This window comes from Prunus mume, linkage group LG7 (genome assembly GCF_029339155.1).
Source record: "Prunus mume cultivar Tortuosa linkage group LG7, ASM2933915v1, whole genome shotgun sequence".
NCBI classification, from domain to species: Eukaryota; Viridiplantae; Streptophyta; class Magnoliopsida; order Rosales; family Rosaceae; genus Prunus; species Prunus mume.
Window position 1 is genome coordinate 4,346,474 of NC_142704.1, and position 16,239 is coordinate 4,362,712.

Sequence of the window (16,239 nt, forward strand, 5' to 3'; positions counted from 1 at the left end):
GAGGTACTTGATTGGCCCCAGTTGAACTGACCTACTAGAGCTGGTATTATAAGTACTTAATCAAGCCTAGCTGAATTGACCTACCCAAGCTGGTATTGGAGGTACCTAATCGGCACCCAGCTGGACTCAACTATATGAATGGTTTTATCTATCATGTTTGATAAATGTTTGGTCTCCCTCTTATTGTTTCTTCAAGGCCTTGCTTTGTCTGCTTTCCACTCTCTTCTTTTTTTCATTGGATCTAAGATCAAACAAGATCAACAAAATTCTGATATTTTTATATATAAAAAAACTCAAAATTAAGTTATTGTTTCTGTTGTTATATATATGGTTGGAACAAAATGGCTTCGCCTATACTTAAAGACCAAAACACTCGAGGGTGGGGTATCATGCACCCAAGCCAAAATACCTCACCCAAGATATCCTGCACCTGACCGAAATACCCCACCCGAGGCATCCTACACCTAAGTAATATGTTATAGCTGACCTTTATGTGCTAACCCAATATGTCATACCCGAGCTGGTCTTAGAGGTACTTAATTGGCCTTAGCTGAATTGACATATCCGAGGTGCGATTAGAGGTACTTGATTGGCCCCAACTGAACTGACCTACCCGAGCTGGTAATATAGGTACTTAATCAGCTCTAGTTGAACTGACTACCTAAGCCGTATTTGAGGTACTGATCGGCACCCAGCCAGCCTCAACTATATGAATGGTTTATCTATCAAGATATATGCTTGGTCTCCCCCTTCTTGTTTCCTCAAGGCCTTGCTTTGTCTGCTTTCCACACTCTTCTTTTTTTCATTGGATCTAAGATCAAACAAGATCAATGAAATTATGATTTTTTATTATAAAAACTCAAAATTAAGTTATTGTTTATGTTGTTATATATATATATGGTTGACACCAAATGGCCTTACCTATACTTAATGACCAAAACACTTGAGCCGAAATACCGCACCCGTGGTATCATACACCCAAGCCAAAATACCTGACTGGGATATCCAAAGATTGAGCTAAAATACCCCACCCGGGGCATCCTACACTCGAGAAATATGTTCTAGCTAACCTTTACATGCTAGCCCAATATGTCATACCCGAGCTGGTCTTAGAGGTACTTAATCAGCCTTAGATGAATTGACATATCCGAGGTGGCATTAGAGGTACTTGATTGGCCTCAGCTGAACTAACCTAACCTAGCTGGTAATAGAGGTACTTAATCACCCTAGCCGAACTGACCTACCAAGCTCGGTATTTGAGGTACCTGATTGGCACATACCTGGCCTTAACTATATGAATGGTTTATCTATCATGCTTGATATATGCTTGGTCTCCCTCTTCTTGTTTTTTCAAGGCTTTACTTTCTCTACTTTCCACTATCTTCTTTTTTTCATTGGATCTGAGATCAAACAAGATCAATGAAATTTTGATTTTTTTTATATTAAAAAAACTCAAAATTAAGTTATTATTTCTGTTGTTATATATATGGTTGGCACCAAATGACCTCGCCTATACTTGATGACCAAAACACTCAAGCCGAAATTCCCCACCAGGGGTATCATGCACCGCCAAAATAACTCACCCGAGATATCCGCACTGAGCCGAAATACCCACACCCGGGCAACATACACCCGAGTAATATGTTCTAGCTGACCTTTATGTACTAGCCCAATATGTTATACCTGAGCTAGTCCTAGAGGTACTTAATTGACCTTAGCTAAATTGACACATTCGAAGTGACATTAGAGGTACTCAATTGGCCCCAACTGAACGGACCTACCCGAGCTGGTATTAGATGTACTTAATCAACCCTAGCTGAACTGACCTACTCAAGTTGGTATTTGAGGTACTTAATCGGCACCCAACTGGCCTTACCTATATGAATGGCTTATCTATCATGCTTGATATATGCTTGGTTTCCCTCTTCTTGTTTCTTCAATACCTTACTTTGTCTGCTTTCCACTCTCTTCTTTCTTTCATTGGATCTGAGATCAAACAAGATCAATGAAATTTTGAGTTAAAAAAAAAAACTCAAAATTAAGTTATTGTTTCTGTTGTTATATGTATGGTTGGCACCAAATGGCCTTACCAATGCTTAATAACCAAAACAATCGAGCTAAAATCCCCCACCCGAGGAGGTCATGCGCTTGAGCCAAATACCTAACCCGGGGTATCTTGCACATGAGCCGAAATACCCCACCCGGGGCATCCTACACCCGAGTAATATGTTCTAGCATACCTTTATGTGCTAGTCAAATATGTCATACTCGAGCTGGTCTTAGAGGTACTTAATCGTCTTTAGCTGAATTGAAATATCTGAGGTGGCATTAGAGGTACTCAATTGACCCCAGCTGAACTAACCTACTTGAGTTGATAATATAGGTACTTTATTAGCCCTAGCCAATGAACTGACCTATCCAAGCTGGTATTTGAGGTACCTAATCGGCACCCAGCTGACCTCAACTATATTAATGGTTTATCGATCATGCTTAATATATGCATGGTTTCCCCCTTCTTGTTTCTTCAAGGCTTTGATTTGTCTGCTTTTCATTTCTTTCTTTTTTTTCATTGGATCTGATATCAAACAAGATCAATGAAAGTCTGATTTTTTTTATAAAAAAAAAAACTCAAAATTAAGTCATTGTTTCTGGTGTTATATATATGGTTGGTACCAAATGACCTCACCTATACTTGATGACCAAAACACTCAAGCCGAAATTCCCCACCTAGTGCACCCGAGCCAAAATACCTTACCCAGGATATCCTACACCCGAGCCAAAGTACCCCACCCAAATGGAGCAACCTACGCCCGAGTAATATGTTCTAACTGACCTTTATGTGCTAGCCCAATATGTCATACTCGAGCTAGTCTTAGAGGTACTTAATTGGCCTTAGCTAAATTGACATATCTGAAGTAGCATTAGAGGTACTTGATTGGCCCCAACTGAACTGACCTACCCGAGCTGGTATTAGAGGTACTTAATCAGCCCTATTTGCCAACAAAACTGCTTTGTTATATATATTGGGACCTAAGTTGGTATTTAAGTTGGTATTTGCGATACCTGATCGGCACCCAACGGCCTCAACTATATGAATGGTTTATCTATCATGCTTGTTATATGATTGGTCTCCCCCTTCTTATTTCTTCAAGACCTTGCTTTGTCTACTTTTCACGCTCTTCTTTCTTTCATTGAATCTGAGATCAAACAAAATCAATGAAATTCGAGTTCAAAACAAAAACAAAAACTCAAAGTTAAGTTAGTTGTTTCTATTGTTATATATATATATATATATATATATATATATATGCTTAACACCAAATAGCCTCGCCTATTCTTGATGACCAAGACACTCTGAGCCGAAATACCCCACTGTATCCTGGCAGAACCGAACCAAATACCTCACCGGGTGGTATTCTGTGACTGAAAATATCCCACCCTAGGTCTACGCCCGAGCAGAAATGTCATACTCGGTACATGACATTTGTTCCCTCTTCATCTTTGTAACCCAAGATGAAAGCGAGGACTTTGCTAGCTTAGTGAAGACAATCGTAAGGCCATATGAAGTGCGGTATAATGCCTTGATGGATAGCACATAGCCTGAATTGCAAACCTCCTAAAAACTCAACCACTTCTGCACGTCTGGAAAATCGGAACTCCTCATATAGTGTACTATTGCCGGAAAGCCACAGTAGGTACCATGGTAAACATGTAGTGGCAGATTATCATCTTCGATGTGCTTGAAAATTTCGTAAGGTACATAATTTAAACAACTGGAACTGCAATGAAGAAACCGTTCAGGGTCATGTAGATAGATCCGATTTTGCACCACCCTAAATGGAGAAGTAGCAAAGCCGGGAGAAATAAAATGACTTGAAATGCCAATGCCAATCTGTTTGCTCCGTTTGCTTGGAGACAGAAGATGGTTAATAACACGCATCATCTAAACATATGCATAAACAAGATATTATGAATAAGAAACCCTCTTTATAATCTTTAACTTTTATATGATCTATATTTGGTATATAACTCATTCCATTACCTATTTTACGTTGAGATAGATATTGAAGCAGCGACTAATTTATGTGCAATGAGAGCATGCATATCTCATGGGACAACATAGGTTGATCCAACTGAGAAGATTTGAGTCATGCATCAATTGCTACTTTTTTGTTGTGATGTTTACCCTAGATTTATTAGTTCAGGATGTATGCATTCCCAATCATGACAAAACAAACCTTTGCTTATATATATATATATATATACCATGCATGTGTATATACAAACTGCTGGCATGTGTGGCGGTGCGTGGGCAGTCTGTGGGGACAATTCTCGTTTCAGAATGATCCTAGTATTCTCACGAGTGTGTAGAAATTCGCGGATCTCAATTCGGACATCGTTTGAGCGTTAAGCGGACTTTTACATAGTATGTGTTATCCGGTTCAATAGTTTTGAACCGTTGGATCGTGATCACTTTAAGATATGTTAATCTAGACCTTACCAAAATTGTGTAGGATTCGACGGATCATGAATCGGAGTCCCGGATACTCCAGAATTGCGAACCCTAGGGTTAAGGGTTTAGAGTCGTCAATCGTGTGATCGTGACGAATCTAACCGTCCGATCGAAACCAGATTCACGGACGAATGTCCTAGGATTAAAGGAATGTAATGTGGGCATAGAAATAACTTTAATTTGATGCACGCACTTCTAGAAGCTGGGGGTCGGGTTTTATTTAAATATTTATACCGAGCAGTTTTATTAATATATTTTATTTTGGTATTTGAATCAGGCACTCGGGCACTAGTTGACCCGCAGGAGGGACCTTCCAAAGGTCCAGCGAGCTCGGACCAATAGTGAGTGGACTCTTTGTTTTCATAAATAAATTTATGCAATTTAGTTTCAGTATTTGATCTTGAATAAGTTTTATTCAAATAATAGTGTTTTATAAGTGAGACATGCTTTTAAATATTTTGATTTGCATACTGCCGAGTGGAATATCCTTTAGAGATATAGGAAAAGAGAATTTTAATTAAATATCGATAAATGGCAGCAGAGTTTTTTAATGAAATTCATTATTTATCGATCTTCAAAAACTTTGCTTATTATTATTATTATTATTATTATTATTTTCTAAGCCACCTTAGGTACCCAGATATACAGATGTTGCCTTGGATATGTTGATGTCCACGGACATCCAGGTTGCTTTGGATTTTATCATTGCCTTATGTTTAGTCAAGATGTTGATAGCTTTGCCCCACGAGTTCCTTGGTACTTGACTCATGTGCCGTAATGCGATCGATTGACTACGATCCCCAAATCTCTGCAAGTTTGCGGCCGGGTTGACTCGTGTCACCGAGATCCGCCAGGAATTGACGGATATCGTGAATTGATGGTTATCGGAATTGATGGTAAATCAGGAATTGACGGAAATAGAGGGGTACACCTAAGTGGTAGTTTTAAACGGATTTTAATGCTTTAAAAGATTAATGTTAACCATGAATGTGATTGGTATATATATATTTATATATACAGATGCATGAATACATTGATGTCAGCATGTATATGGTAAAGAAAATGAGTTAGTTTTGTATAATTGTGTTTTTACCGTGGGGTTAATATGTTCTTACTTATTTTCTAAACTTTGTTTTTGGGGTCCACTCACCTTTTTAATGTTTTGCGCCCCCAGTGTAGGCGTGCATCAGAGCCACCACAGAACATTCCCCGCTTCCCGCCTTCCCCATTTTGATGTAGGGTTCCTTGGTTCACAACGGTTACTCCTTTGTAAATAAATATGTATAGTTGCTCGATATTGCCCGGAAACGTATTTTACTGTTGGAACATATTTATTTTTGTATACTGGCAGTTTGTGTATATATTTAAGTGATTGTTGACAAGTGTAAATTTAGGGAACGCTTTGATTTACAGAGGAGACTCAGCAGAATTTTCAGTAGAAGTCGATTTAAAGGAAATTAAGTTTTTAATCAAAAGGGCAACCAAGTGAATTGTGTTCGCAACCGCAGGTGTCGATCACAAACAGGGTTCGGCTCGGATTCCAAAGTGGAATTTGGGTTGAGTCCTGTCAAGTTATATACAAAATATTGATCATATACAAGTTAAAGATTATCAAGAGGGTACTTAGTTAAACTTGAGACATTTCTAATTGTTGGACAACCACTAGGCGTACAGGTCATAGATGGAACATGTGCAGCCCTAACGTACAAGAAATCACTCGAAACATATATAACGGAATGGGACTTGGAGGATTCAAACTAAAGGGCTCTAATACTATGTTAAACAACCTCAAATCAAAGTTGTAATACCATGTGTTAAACAACTGTTAGGACCAAAAAGTTATGTTCTCTAGAAATTGTCTAACAATAATTACCTAGTGAACTATGAACCTCAAAATGTGTTGATATCTTATATATATACACATGCATAGTATATATATCTCTAATTGTAGGTTGACAATTATGAATGAAGTTCTAAATTTTAAAGCTAACACAAAAGCTTTACACGAAGAGGACAATTAAAGAATATATATAGCTTAAAGAATATATCTAGATTAAAGAATATATACTTGTAGTGCATTACACAAGTATTGATTTACACAATATAAAATAAATTCATGTCCAAATAATTATAACGATAAGCAAAGATTTATTTTGTCACGATTGGGAATGCATACATCCTAAACTAATAAATCTAAAGTAAACATCACAGCAAAGAAGTAGCAATTGATGCATGACTCAAATCTTCTCAGTTGGATCAACTTATGTTGTCCCATGAGATATGCATGCTCTCATTGCACATAAACTGCTTCAATATCCAATTCAACGAAAAATAGGTAATGGAAGAAGTTATATACCAGATATTTATGATATACAAGTTAAAGATTATCAAGAGGGTACTTATTTAAACTTGAGACATTTCTAATTGTTAGACAACCACTGGACGTACAGATCAGAGACAGAACATGTGCAGCCCTAACGTACAAGAAATCACTCGAAACATATATAACGGAATGGGGTTTGGAGGATTCAAACTAAGGAGCTCTAATACTATGTTAGACAACCTCAAACCAAAGTTGTAATACCATGTGGTAAACAACCGTTAGGACCAAAAAGTTATGTTCTCCAGAAATTGGCTAACAATAGTTACCTAGTGAACTATGAACTTCAAAATGTGTTGATGTCTTATATATATACACATGCATAGTGTATATATATATCTCTAATTGTAGGTTGACAATTATGAATGAAGTTCTAAATTTTGAAGTTAACACAAAAGCTTTACACGAAGAGGCCAATTAAAGAATATATACAGATTAAACGATAAGCAAAGAATATATACACATGCATAGTATATATACTTATAGTGCATTACACAAGCATTGATTTACACAATATTAATAAATTCATGTCCAAATAATTATAACGATAAGCAAATGTTGATTTTGTCACGATTGGGAATGCATACATCCTGAATTAATAAATCTAAAGTCAACATCACAACAAAGAAGTAGCAATTCATGCATGACTCAAATCTTCTTATTTAGATCAACTTATGTTGTCCCATGAGATATGCATGCTCTCATTGCACATAAATTAGTCGCTGCTTCAATATCTAGCTCAACGAAAAATAGGTAATGGAAGAAGTTATATACCAAATATTGATCATATACAAGTTAAAGATTATCAAAAGGGTACTTAGTTAAACTTGAGACATTTCTAATTGTTAGACAACCACTAGGCGTACAGATCAAAGACGGAACATGTGCAGCCCTAACATACAAGAAATCACTCGAAACATATATAACGGAATGGGGCTTGGAGGATTCAAACTAAGGAGCTCTAATACTATGTTAGACAACCTCAAACCAAAGTTGTAATGCCATATTTATGTGAAGCCCCAATATAAGTTTCACATAGAGCCCTCAAAATCTCATAAACAACCCTGGTTGAGTGGCTTCGACCGGAACGACATTCCTTCAATAGTAGGTACACATCAATAATAGGGTCTAATAACTATGATATAGAATTCATCCATATATTGCAAGATAGAAATAAAAGATTGCGTAACATATAGAGTGATTACATTTGGAGGAAACTTAAACTGTCAAAAAATACCAATAGGCACCAATATATGCAAAAGCACGAAATGTAACGTGAAGTAGAAATTAATTACATGTAGTGTAAAGCTCTACAAAAATATCTTGCAACTTGTTGCATGAATGCCACCTACCTTTTCCCCATTTAAATAGAAATGGAATGCTGGCTGCAGAAAAAATGCACACAACAGCAAAGTAAATTTCTATTTTCAGATGAAAGCAAGGCTGAATTATATTTACTCAGCTTAATCAAACTGCTAAGACCCCTTCCTGCCAACTAAGTATAGTATGTTTAGCTATGTATTATAAATTAGGGAAATGACCTCCAATGCCACCCATTTGCTAATTTTGACTAAAAATACCACCCCTTCCCAATTTTTTTACAACTACCACATATAAATACATCTTTATTGTGAACTGATTGTACCCATATCAGTTTTTTAGAAATTGGCTTCTCTCTCTAACTCTCTTGGCTCTATCTCTTCGGCTCGTCTCTCTCCCTCGTGTACCTCTCTCTCTTCGACGCAATCGCCTTTCTCCCTCAAGCTGTTCATCCAAGCGTAACTCCACCGTTGACATCCACGAGGTACTGTTCATATACATTTTCTTTGAAATTTGGGGTTTTTGTGAATTTGGTTTAGGGTTTTAGTACTCTCCAAGGAAAGCCCGAGATTTTTGTACTCTCCAAGGAAAATAATTGGCTTAGGCTTCTGAAGCCGAGGAAGAGCTTTGAGGACACGGTGCGGTCAATCTTGATAACGGTTCAGTTCCTTCATTATGTGAAGAGAAATCCTGAAACATCCTACAAATCGTTGTGTACTCACTTGTCCAAAGTTTTCAGGTAACTTGCAAAACTTTAAACATCTGATACTTCTATTTGCTAGTTTTCTTAGAACAAAGTTTGACAATTTTCACTCAATGTTCCTTGTATGACGTCAGGCGTTCTCATAATGATCTGCTGGATCACATTCTGTTGATACGTGATTCTGTTGAACGGGATGATACCTTAGCAAGGTCCAAGGTCCGTGGCTTCTTTTATTGTCATTGGAATTGTAACATGTATTTCAGTCATGTTTAAGCTTTTCATATCATTATTTATTTTCCATATAATTCAGGATACATCATTAACTTTATTATCAAGAGTATCTAATTTACATCTATTGATTGAAAATGAATTTGGTCATAATTCTTTACTCCTAAAACAGCATGTCTGGAATGAAATAATAAATTCCTAGTTTATTTAGACACCACCTTCCATTTAGATGGAAACAGAGTGGACCACCAAAATGAGGCTGTGCGTGTTTTTTCTTTCTTAAAATGATCTTATGCATTCATTTTGATATTTAAGTTAATAGTTCCGCCGCAAGTTTTCCCATTCCTCTTGAGTGCACAGAGATCGTGGCCTGAGATAAGCTGCCGAAAACTTCTCATCGAGACTCAATCATATCAAATTGTTCGAGCAGAACAATAATATCCCAGTGATTGGGAGCTATCATTGTTTTGTTGAGAACGTTGTGTGGTCTTGTCGTCCTCATGGTTGGTACTTACCAGATTAAGACTTCTAGTTAAATATTTATAATTGGAGGATTAGGCAAATAACTATTTCATTCTATTCCCACATGTTTAAGTTTTACTTTTTATTTGAAAAACATTCATTTCCGACCCTTTACGTTAACATATTGAGCTCTAAGTAGCTCAGTACCTGCTTATTCTTTGATTGAACATCTTAATCTTACTAGCATGAATTGAGTTTTCCATTATGTGAACTTTGTTGAAACTTAAAAACTTTTCTTTACTTTGTTTTAACTTATGCCTTGTGCATGAAATATATATGCTATATTTCTCTGTATGCACAGCTAACTGTAATAACAAATTGTGATTTAACAGTTTTTGGTGAATTTTCTTGGAGAGAAGCCCGCAAAGAGGCAACTATCTGATGAGGTCATATTCTCCAGCTTATCTCTTTCCCTTCCTTTGGTAGACTTTTGTCTCCGAGTTTTATTATTTCTGTTTTTATTCTTTTGTGTTCAAATTATAATGTTTTGAACAAGTGTATTCTTTTGATTTTCAGGGCATTCAAGGTACAAAAGATCTCAAATTTGTGGATGATCATATAAAACATGATATGATTGATGATGCTGCAGAAAATGAGTCCAGTGACAACATTGAACTTTTAGACCTGTTTAGTCTGGCATGTGCTTTCAAGCGATGATGGTTTTTCAAGGTGGTGGGATCTCTTGTGGTATGCTATGGTGTTAACTGATTCTTATGATTATGATGGATATATTCTCTAAAGAAATTAATTTCGTATAATTTATGGTGTGAATAACAATTTTGCTCTAATGCAGTTGTGAAGGGAAGTGCCTAAGGTCCTTTCATCCAACTGTAGAGTCTTCTGTGGGTTCTGATTGCAAACCTAAACAAACCCAAACAAAACCATCTTTTCTGAATATGACTGCATGTCTTGGCATTAGGTGGCCATTGTTTGAGCATTTTGGTCCAATTTTAGGGGGTTTTGAAGTCTGGGTTTACATGCCCTCTTCAAGAACAGCCTTCTCCAGAAAATTAATTGTTGGGAATATGTAAGTTTTGATGTTAAATTGAATTTGATTACTGAAATTGGAATTGTGATTGATTTCGTCTGTATTTTGTGTAGAAATTGAAGTATTGGGATTGATTTTGTTTGTCCGAACAACAAATATGTTTGTTCTTAGTTGATTGATTCTTGCATTTGGTATTGGGAGATTTGTCATAGGCATATTAGTGTAGTTACTTGTATTGCAAGGGCTGAAATCTGGATGATAACAGCTTCTTTTTATTGTTGTTTTAAAGTGAGGTATGTATGGGTCTTATGAAATTTTTACAGAAATATATTGGAGGGCAAATAATTTTATTTTAGTTTTTTTATCCCTAAATGATACCCAAAACATGTAAGCTTCACACTATGTTAATTTTTGCAGGGGAGAATGAGTTGGAGGTTGTTAAGGCAATGAAGCTAGACAGGGGCTACATATCCCCTTATTTCATCACCAGCCAGAACAATCAGAAATGTGTAAGTTTTGGTTTGACTCAGCGATAACTATGTCTTGATGCTGATTATCTTCAAACTTGTGTATATGCTGATAGGAATTGGAAAATCCTCTAATCATAATCCATGAGAAGAAAATCTCAAGTATTAATGCTGTGGTTAAAGTATTGGAGTTGGTTTTGCAGGTTAGCATTTCTCTGGTTAGGTTCACTAGTTTCTTCTTTTTTACTATGAATTGGTTGACAAACTTTTGCTCCTTTTCAGAAGCAAAGGTCTTTGCATTTTGTTATATATTTCAGAACCAAAGTTATAAAAGAAAATGGTTTTCCCCTTTGTTAATTGAGAATCGTCTGGAGTTATGATTTTAGATATGTAGATAACTTGTTGTTGCTGATATTGCTACGCGGGAGGAGAATAGAACAGCTTGGAAAATGTGCAAGAAGAGAGAGCTAACTCATACACCGAAGAACAAATTGATGAAGTTAAGATCAAATTAGTAGAATTTGTGATCTCTCCATTATTTATAATTATAGGTAGGAAGTATGTATGTAATAGAGCAAAGATTGGTTGACTATGTAATAACAATTGAATTTTCAAGTGTTATGAAAGAAATAATTTTTGAGCATATATATTCATTAATAAAACATTATAATTGGTTTTCTAGTTAAAATCATTGTATAGAATCATAGGAAACAAAAACCTATGTAACAGCTTGTGAACGTATTAGACGACAGATTTAAAGATAATAAAATGTAGTCTGAATTGTTAGGGTTCAGTGGCGATTTATTTTGCATGTCTAAATTGTAGTCTGTAATGGATGTGTGTGTATTGTATGTAGATTGACTTAATATTGTTGTCCTATTGCATGTGTATTGTACTAATATTGCCTTTGTATTGCATACATATTGTATGCATATTGCCACCCTATTGCATGTATATTGTGATGCTATTGTTGTTGTATTGCTGTTATATTGCCCTAATATTGCCTCTGTAGTGGATGTATATTAGCCTAATATTGCTATTATATTGTATGTATATTGACTACGGCTCATCAATGGGTTTACGGTTTAGGCCCTACTTCATTCAAAAAGAAGATGACGACGAGAAAGAAACAACGTGCCTTTCAAAAATAGTCAGTGCATTATAATTGCACCGTAAGACATTTTAAGAAATTATTTTATAAAATAATAACAACTAAAAAAAATTTACAAAAAAAGGAAGGTATGAATAAATATGCAAATGCTTCGTGATGGGTTGAAGAAAAGGATGATTACATTTGGTGGTTTGATTATGTTTGGTGATACGATATGTTGTTTGTCTTAATCTTCATATATGTAATTGTCGTATTAATACTTGATACAAATTCATCTCATAATCATCCAATTATTAAAGCTAAGTAAATGAAATGAAACAAAAGAAGAAGCCCAAAATAAACAGAAACATCAATTTCTAGCACCATTTTATCGTGGTCAGATTACATCATCCAACGATCACCGCTTATTGCGTTTTAGGTATAAACAAATTATGCACTTCCTCTGTTTTTCATTTTTGACATATGTCCATTGTTTGACCTCCATTTTCCTGTAAGGAAAACAAAGAACAAATGAATTTAATTTGGAATGGATAGATAGCTTTCCATTAAACTTTTTGGCAAAACAAAGTAAACAGCAGAGCTTTTCCAAGCAAGCAAAGGCAAGATTGAGTTGATGACCATTAGTTCAAACATTATGTGATCTAATAGGGATAACTAATTTTTGGAACAACTAATGAATCTTCAAAAAGATAAAGAACTAGTAAACTAATGTATGTAGTTTAACTTTGCACGGGTCACAGTGCTCAACATGATATTTGGCAACCATCTCTATACTTAGTGCATATTGCAGGCTTCTATGCATTCCAAACCTTCATTCTTCTGTGATAAAACTGTTAAATTACCATGATTTCTAACACATGGAAGTAAACAAACGAATCTGCACATTTATTTGTACATGCACTCTGTGCATTGCACATCTGCGCATCTATTAATCACCACACCAATGTTTCAAAGATTGAGTCAAAGGGCAAAATGATCGATTACATATTTCAAATTAGTCATTTGCTCATACGAACTTGGCCTTAAAACCTGTACTAATGGTAAATATACTGACAGAATAACTATTAATGAAAATTTCTAAACAAACGAGGGACTTATTTTTCTAATATTGTGGTGGAAGCGTGTTAAGCGATTTTTCACATTTGTTCATGGGGGTAAAGTATATCTTACCCCTTTCTAAACATTATGAGGTTTCAAATTCCAATAACAACAGAATGCTAAGCACAAAAGTAGAATTGCTGCAGAAATTATTTAAAAGGAACAAAGTCAAAACTAATTTGAGAAATCATAAGAAAGCTGTATGCTTCACTAAGTCCACTAACAGATTCTCAGTGCAGGAAATGAAATATACCTATATCACATAAATTGCAAAGAAAACCATAGAGACTAAATGTCAACAATGGATACAAAAATGAGTAGAATTCAGTGGAAACGAACACGTCGTTTCAAACAAGTAAACTGTTATACGTTCATAAAGAGCAACTATGTTTATATATGGAGGTGTACGAAATAGTTCAACTTCAAAATGGAAACAGTTTATGTGCCATGTAAGGCAATGAACATATAACAAGGTGAGTCTTCAACAAATTATAAGTGGACAATTATTTTCAAACATTCTGACAGCTGCCAGAGAGAACTGAGGGACGGCAACAGCAGCATCACCTTCCTATCAAACAAATAACACAAAATGGCATCAAAGACAGTAAAGTTCATTGTGCATGTGTGTGTCCAAAAGTAAAGTTCATTACCAGAAAAGCTCCTTTATTTCATTTTGCAGGCATCGTATTCCGAGAATAAGAAGATAACACCATAAAAAATTACCTGGATCAGAATGGACTTTAGTTTCACATATTCTCGAAAGATCATCCAAAGCCAACCGAAAATGAAGGTCCAAAAGTTCATTTGCAAATTCAACTTCTTCAACACTTGGGAGCCACCATTGGTTTATCACCTGAATAATCTTTGGTGCTGATCCATTCCTCTAATGCAGCAGCATTTGGATGATGCAAAATGCACCTAAAGAAATAATATTATTTTTCTTCTTTGGCAGACAAATTTAAAATGTATGTACTCACACAATTATGTAACTAGCAAGAAAAGTTAATATACTTGTATTGATCAATAGGATAATAAAGAATCAGGCTTCCAAGAAGGGATCGAAGAAGATGATCACCAGCTCCATTGACCTGTCCAAAAAAAATCATTCAAACCATTGAACAATTTCAGTGAGCATTGCATGTAGAGACACATGTATAGGAAGAAACAGTTGATCATGAGAGAACAGTAGTCATCAAAGTAACAAGACCTTCCAAGATGGGGACTAAAAAGCAGAAATAATCGCCTCTTTGAAGTGATCCTTGTAGCGCAGAAGTGCAGGACCTCCATAACTTATATAGCAACTGATAATACTTTTAATTGATAGTCAATTGCTGTTTCAAGAGCTGGAGAAATTGTTGGTTTGACCTGGAAAGAAAGCATTAAGTTCATAATAAAAATCTAGGCATAGACAGAAGCAAATATTTTAAAACATTCATAAGAGAAACTACCTTTGTTGAAACTGAGGCATCGCACATTCCTCTACCTCCAAATCCTGTAGCTGGTGTTCCTTCTAAAGAAGATATAACAGACAATAAAATTGGCTCAACAAGTTGAGTAACTGCCTTTTCTGGGTCAGAATGAACGCAGGCACAACAAAGCAGTCCAACCTCTGCAATTGCCCTGGGAAGAATATTTGTCTTCACAAACTTGGAGATCTTCTTCAAAGCCTGCCAGTGATTTGAGGAAGAGTTTACAAAATTGTCATGCTGAAAAGTATAACCATTATATATAATAAAAATTTGAGTCTTTCAAGTCAACAAACTCAGAAACCTGATTATAGAGAGGTCGTGAGAGTCTCCCAAACAAGATTTCAAGCATACAATAGTAGTAAGGACCCTCCTCGACCAGAAAAGTTCCTGACGTAACTACACTCTGCCCTCCAATATATTTCTGTAAAAATTTCTGCCCAAGTGGATGAACTCGTGTGGACTAACTCATCCCTAGAAGAAGAAGAAGAAGAAGATAACAAAGATAACAAATTGAAACAAACTAACTCGTCCATAAACTTTTATGTGGCTCTCCTCTTACAAATGGACCATTAGAATGCTCACACACAAATCTGTATGTGGCTCAAATTTGTCGGTGGTTTCAACAGTACTAGGATGATCTTTGCCTTTATTTAAACACACACAACACATTCGTTTCATAGTACCAACTCTGAAGATGCTAAATCCCTTGCAATTATTGCAAGAGCTAAATGAAAGCTCCTCCTTTTTGCAACCTTTGGCCTTCACACTACTGGCCATTTTCCTTGTCCTCCTATTCACATGGTACTCTTCGACTAAAACCACCACCCAAAATCATAGATATGAAACCAATCTCAAAATCATATAATATGACCCAAAATAAAAACCCATCACCCAATCCTTTCCTAAAATCACAATCACAATAAAGAAAAATAAATTAGGGAAATCTAAAGCCCATATCAGATATCTCATCAATTCCAAACCCTAGACTCTAGAGAAACCCCTAAACCAATTTCCTACAAACCCATGAACCCTAAACCAATTTGGAAGAAACCCCTAAACCAATTTCATACAAATCCATACACCATAAACCAAATTCACAAAAACCCCAAATTTCAAAGAAAATGTTTATGAACAGTACCTTGTGGATGTCAACGATGGAGTTAAGCTTGGGTGAACAGTCACCGTTGAGGGAGAAAGACGATTGCGTCGAAGAGAGAGAGGTTCACGAGGGAGAGAGACGGGCCGAAGAGATAGAGTGAAGAGAGTTAGAGAGAGAAGCCAATTTTTGAAAAACTGATATGGGTACAATAAGTAGACAATAATTTTATATTTGTAGGTAGTAGTTGTACAAAAATTAGAAAGGGGTGATATTTTTAGTTAAGATTATAAAATGGGTGGCACTGGGGGCTATTTCCCTATAAATTATCAGTTAGCATATGG

At 35.9% G+C, this 16,239-nt stretch overlaps 2 long non-coding RNA genes across 2 annotated transcripts; one reads left to right on the top strand and one right to left on the bottom strand.

Annotated features, from left to right (window-relative positions):
* Positions 1 to 11,081: 11,081 nt before the first annotated feature.
* On the top strand, positions 11,082 to 11,766 carry LOC148915287 (uncharacterized). Its single transcript, XR_016122174.1, has 3 exons — positions 11,082 to 11,163; positions 11,238 to 11,324; positions 11,496 to 11,766. It is a non-coding gene; the product is annotated as an uncharacterized LOC148915287 (long non-coding RNA).
* Positions 11,767 to 13,625: 1,859 nt separating this feature from the next.
* On the bottom strand, positions 13,626 to 16,097 carry LOC103342618 (uncharacterized). Its single transcript, XR_016122307.1, has 7 exons — positions 15,938 to 16,097; positions 15,101 to 15,270; positions 14,779 to 14,997; positions 14,538 to 14,695; positions 14,342 to 14,418; positions 14,054 to 14,248; positions 13,626 to 13,898 (listed from the first exon to the last, which is right to left on the bottom strand). It is a non-coding gene; the product is annotated as an uncharacterized LOC103342618 (long non-coding RNA).
* Between the last annotated feature and the right edge of the window lie 142 nt (positions 16,098 to 16,239).